Source organism: Hibiscus syriacus, unplaced genomic scaffold, assembly GCF_006381635.1.
Source record: "Hibiscus syriacus cultivar Baekdansim isolate YM2019G1 unplaced genomic scaffold, ASM638163v2 tig00111640_pilon, whole genome shotgun sequence".
Classification (NCBI taxonomy): Eukaryota; Viridiplantae; Streptophyta; class Magnoliopsida; order Malvales; family Malvaceae; genus Hibiscus; species Hibiscus syriacus.
Window position 1 is genome coordinate 1336957 of NW_024063142.1, and position 6383 is coordinate 1343339.

Here is a 6383-nt window from a genome sequence, read left to right on the forward strand (position 1 = left end):
GGTAAAATATTAAAATATAACAAAAAGTGTACGAATCTGATGATTTTGAAAGAAACTTCATGAGCATTTTGGTAATTTCCAATATTATTTTTAACGTTGACGAGATGTCAAACAAATGTGTCTATCTTTGCGAATATACAAAAAAAAAACCGCTAGTTGGACCAAAAATAAAAAGAAAATCCCGTGAATTAATTAAAGAGTTAAAATGTTTATTTCTATAATTATAAAATATATTCTTTAAAATAAAATGACCAAACATTAAATAACATTTCTTTATAATTTTTAAGAATATTGATAATTCACATATATTTAATTAGTGACTTTTTTATTAATATTTTAATAAATTTCAATTTTAGTAAAAATGTTTAAATTATTTAAATAAATCAAACTATGAACTATTAAAAGGTACATATACGTGTACCTTAATTAACAATATTTTCTGACTCAAATTTTTGAAGTATAAATTGGAAAAAAAAGTGTAGGGTCAGAAGTCAGAAACTGCAGGAAAATGAGTGGGGTCAAAGGCAGCTGCTTGTGATTATTATTTGAAATATTATTTTTTATTGGAAATATTGATTTTACTATTTAAAAATGGTTAAATTGACGGGATAATGTTGTGAGAAAAAAAAATTTACGAGATAATACGTTCCAACAATTAATTGCTGAGATAGGGTGTTTGTTACAGTTCGAATGTAGGTCGCCAGTATGTTGGGCGTCATGCAGTGAAAGTTAAAATGTAGTATTATATCTTTCTAGTCAAACAGTAGTTGTTTTTGTTAAATGCAAATTTGGTCCTCATAACTTTGCACTCTCATATGCATGTTTTAATATTTAGGGGATAATAGCATTTTCGATCCCCTATGCTTTGTAATGTCTTTGTTTAATCATTTAGTGATATTTTTAATGTTTTGTTTAAGGCATGTATATTTTAATAATTATATTTTAGTCACTAGTTGTTTATTCTGTCAAGTTTGTGTATGCTCCATTTTGATCATAATATTTTTAGTTATTTCATTTTAATCACTGATTTCATGTGTTTTATATATTTTCCTTAATTTTTGAAATTGGCCATGAAATTTGTAAACATGTTATTTTAGCCATTGTTTAGTATTTATGTTTATTATAATTTAGTCATATATGTTTCTTGTTTATCCTATTTTAGTATGTATTTATTTTAAAATTGATTATTGGGATCTCTGGTTTAGGGTTTTGTCATAATGAAGCCAATTTTGTCATATTTTACATGTTATATTGTTATGTATCTGTCATAACCATTTTTAGGTGAAACAATTATTTATTGTTTTAAAAACAATTATGATTTTAATCTTGAAAAAATTGGTGTTTTGAAATTAAATTGGATAGAGTCGCCATCAACCTTTGGGTTAGGAAATTTCATGTTTTAAAAACATATTTACAAATTTCATGGCCAATTTAAAAAATTAAGGAAAATATATAAAACACATGAAATCAGTGATTAAAATGAAATAACTAAAAATATTATGATCAAAATGAAGCATTCACAAACTTGACAGAATAAACAACTAGTGACTAAAATATAATTATTAAAATATACATGCCTTAAGCAAAACATTAAAAATGTCACTAAATGATTAAACAAAGACATTACAAAGCATAGGGGACCGAAAATGTTATTATCCCCTAAATATTAAAACATGCGTATGAGAGTGCAAAGTTATGAGGACCAAATTTGCATTTAACCCAAACAACTAGTGTTTGACTAGAAAGAGAACACTACATTTCAACTTCCACTGCATGGCGCCCAGCATACATGGCGACCTTCTTGGTGGGATGCGGGGCGGCATGGCAACCTTCTTGGTCGCTCAGATCACCTGGCGACCTATGTTCGAACTGTAGCAAACACTCTCTCTCAGCAATTAATTGTTGGAACGTATTATGTCGTAAAATTTTTTTTCTCACAACATTATCTCGTCAATTTAGCCATTAAAAAATTGGTAGCAAAAAATAATATTTTAGATAGTGTATAATATTAATATTTTCGATAGAAAAATAATATTTTAGGTAGCACACAATATTAATATTTTTAATAAAAAATAATAATTTAATGAAAATATTAAAAAATAATAACATTTTTGACAATATTTTTTCTTAACTATATATTAAAAAAAGTTCAATTTTCCGCAGATTTTGTGTTAAATTTTCTCTACTTTTTTTTCTTGAACGAGATGTAATAAAGGGTAAATTCCAGAACAAGCCACTAAACTAATTAAGATTACAAATTGAATATTTAATTTCAAAATATTACAAACAAGCCAATTGATAGATTATTACAAACAGATCACTATATTATTAAATACTACACGGCCTCATAAAGTATAATATTCCATTCATTAAGAATATTACATTTTAAAGAGTTTATATTTTATAATTAATTAGGTGTAACCATTAAATCATATATAACTACGTTGGCCACTATCAATTGTCGTTTAAAGTGAATGATGAACCCTAATTGTTACCATAAAATTCATTCAAATATTCGCATTCTACTACTCATCAAAAATCTTGAATTTATTTTAATTTACACTCTCCATTATTAGACGGCCTCTGTATTAGAATATGTTCTTCTCGTCAATGGTAACCTCTCCATAAGCTAGATCGTCGAATGGGATCTTTATGAAGCCCAAAACTTAAAATATATTTTCTTTTCTAATTAACTAAATAGTCTATTTGTATTTTTTGAAATTGACTAATTTATTTATGGTTTGTGACTTATTGTTGACTAAATGGATGGCGTTAGTATTTCCAGTAATTATAAAATCTAGCACTTGTTTTAATATATTTTTAAAGATTGGGGAGAAAGTTAAAAGGTGAAGTCGTTTGTGTTATACTTGGAGCCTATAATGGTGGATTAGGGATAACGTTGAGATGCCTGTGGAAGATAGAGACGGAAAAGGAATTACGCTAAATGAGAGCCAAGTTGACCGTACGTAGTTAAGATGGCTCTGGGAGTAATGTGCGACGACAACAAAGGGCGGGTTTGGAATATAATGAATGGTGATCATTTTGTAACTTTTAATAGTTAAGGGACCTAAAAACAAATTTTATAATTAAAAGAATATTTTATAACTTTTAATAATTGAGGGTTTAATAAAGTAATCTTCTATAGTCATCTGACCATTTATATATTTTACTCTTTTATAGGTAAACAATTTTATCAAATAAGATTATTGAGTGATTGCGAACTTTTGATATCGTCTTGATTGTATTTTGATTAATAAAATTTTAATATAAATAATTTAATATTAAATAAATTATATGAGATCAATATTTATAATAAAACCGTAAATTCCACGTTGGATAACAAAAACAGAAATCGCCAGCACATGAAATATCTTATTTTCATCACATTCATGAAGTTTCAACTTTATGAATATGGATTCAATAAATGCTTGTGTATTGACAGCCATGGAATTTGTTATAGTACAGCAGTACGAATGGATAATGTTTTGTATGTCCCTCAACCAAAATCCACTATGGATAAGTCCTTGCCCAACTATCTTTGCAGTTGGAGTTTGGTCTACCTAAAACCTTTAATTTCAATTTACGTACAATTACAAATATACGATGTTTAATCTTTAGTATATATTTGCGTTGATTGAGGGAGTTTGTTCCACCTAACACCTTTAATTTCAATTTACGTACAATTACAAATATACAATGTTTAATTTTTAGTATATTTTTAAAATATTAATATGTTGTATTCACATGTTTACATTGCACGAATGAAGTACAGGTCCGGACTGTAGCTTGCAATGCCTAAAAGCTGAAAGTGGCGATAACTACGAAGTGGAGGAGAAATTAATGTTGCCAAATCCGCAATCCTGTAAAAAATATCTTGGATTCACCTGTGGTGATGTAGACTATGACTAAATGTACCGATGTGGTTGTCGTTGTCTCGTTGAAATGCAATTTTCGATATGGTTTATATTCACGTGGTCACCGTAAGAACAACGGTTGTCGATAATGTTAAAGAAAAATTGAAAAGGTGGCACTGTCACTCTTGTCACTTTTGATTGGTTACAGTGTAATCTTGTCACTTTTGCAGGAATAAGAACCGAAGATTGGCACTGGAGGCACTTGTTTGGCATCATCATATGGAAGCTTTGGAAAAACAGAAATGACTTTGTTTTCAATCGGAAAGTCTGGGTAGTAATGAAAACGATTTAAGCAGGAAAAACTTTGGCGGGCATCCTTATGCAAGCGGGTCAAAACAATAAGATGACTAACACATGCAGAAGACGAGTTATTGGCAGCCCCCTCGGCATGGCTTCTTCAAACTCAACACGGATGGAAGAGTTCGTCCGGGTAGAATGAGGGCGTCGAGTGGCGGGGTCATCCGGAGTGAAAGCGGAAACTGGATCACCGGCTAACACTAGAAACATCGGCTACACAACTATCCTGTAGGCCGAACTATAGCCGATCCTGGATGATCTCCAAGTTGCGTGCATGGGATCGGGGCATCCGAAAGCTGGAAATTGAAACAGATAACAAGACGGTCTTCCGGATTCTTCATTCCAATGTTGGTTCTAACGGGCATGCTATTGTTAGGAGAATAAGGCACTACGTGGATCAACAATGGCAGCTGGTGTTCAAACACGTCCCCCGATTAGCCAACAGTGTTGCTGACAGCATGACAAAATTTGGTCGTGAGTCGTAGTATTTCCCACTATTAGCTTAGTGTTTCCTTTTATTACAAAAAAAAACATTAATATATATTAAAATTTTAAATTAGCCGTATTAATTAACAAAGATACAAATATTTTTACGCATGTAAGTATTTTTTTAATGAGTATTTTTAATCATTATTAATTTATTTGATAGTCTTTCAAGATTTTACATTAATTAATTTGAACTTATTTATGTTGCACATTTAATTTTAGTGGGTGAGTCACCCAACAAGAATTTTTTGCGCGTACAATGGTTTGAATTCGAGACCTTACTTAAGCGATATCAACAAGTTGAACAAATCCTGTTGGTTAATTACTATTAATTTAAATAGATAAAATATTAACTTTTTTAAACAATACAAATATTTAATAATTGAATTTTAGTATTGTGAATGAAGTAATTTGATTTGGGACTAGTCACCCTTATAATAATTTTGTATAATATTTGACTTAGATGGATTCGGTGGTAAAATAGAATATTGATCTCCCTATAGGTTCCGGGTTTGAGTAGCGGATCGTTTGTAGGATGTGTGTTGTCAATAGATTAAGAGAATTTTGAACATATGCATAGTATCTTATAATATTCTTAAACTATTTTTTTTTAAAATCTAATCATTTAATAAAATATATGTTATATAATTATATCAATTTTTAAAAATATATATAATTTTACAAATTTTTACGTGAAAATATTTTTTAAATAATTTTAACTTTTGATTTTGATTTTCATTCTCTTTTCATTTAATTTCAAAATTGATTTATTGATTGAGTTAAATTCAATAGATAAACTGTTAATATAATATATAAAATGACGTAAAAAACATTTAATATTTTTCATTTTGTAAGTAAAAAGATAATTAAGCAATATACATAATATTATATCAAACAGATAAAATAAAAAAACATATCATTCGATGTACAAATATAAGCATCTTGAAATCTCATCGTTTGAAGGTCAAAGCATATAGGATTTTGCGTGCAATTAACGCATGAAAAGACAGGACTCATCCTCAAAAAACATCGAAAAGGAAATAAAATACCAAATTATAAACAAGCTTGTTTTTGCCCCTTCTCAAGGAATTTTTGTTCATTGATGATTATTTGACCCTTATTTCATCGTATTATATAAAAGTCACATCCAATGATCATTTTAAATGAGAAAATGATTACCGTAGTTGGAAAAATTATTTGATGAATCTAGTCGGTCTGTCATTTGTGATTTTAATAAATGAGAATCTTAAATTTTAAAATATTTTTTTAAATAATTACCGTTTCTTCTTTACACGTAGAAAAAAGATGAATTTCGAATGACATAATAAATTAAAACCATGTAATAATTTTTCCGGTAGTTGGGCCGTTCATTTTTACATGAAATGATTTGTTAAATTTAGGTTTGTCATTGGTTACCGACTTGTCTTACGCTCCAAGCGTCACCGCTTACCAATCCGACTCCCAGTGATTTGTACATTGTCGTTTGCTTTTTGGGTGTTGGGTGTTGGATCGCTCAACTTGTTATTGTTGGCTTGTTCCTGTCTTCAATCTGGGCTTAAACCTAATAACATTACCTGCCGTCTTTCCCTTCAAAATATATTTCAACTGTGTCTGAATTGCTATTATATAATGGAGTAATAAATTTTGGGGTAAATTATGTGTTTAGCACCCAAACTATTAGTTTAG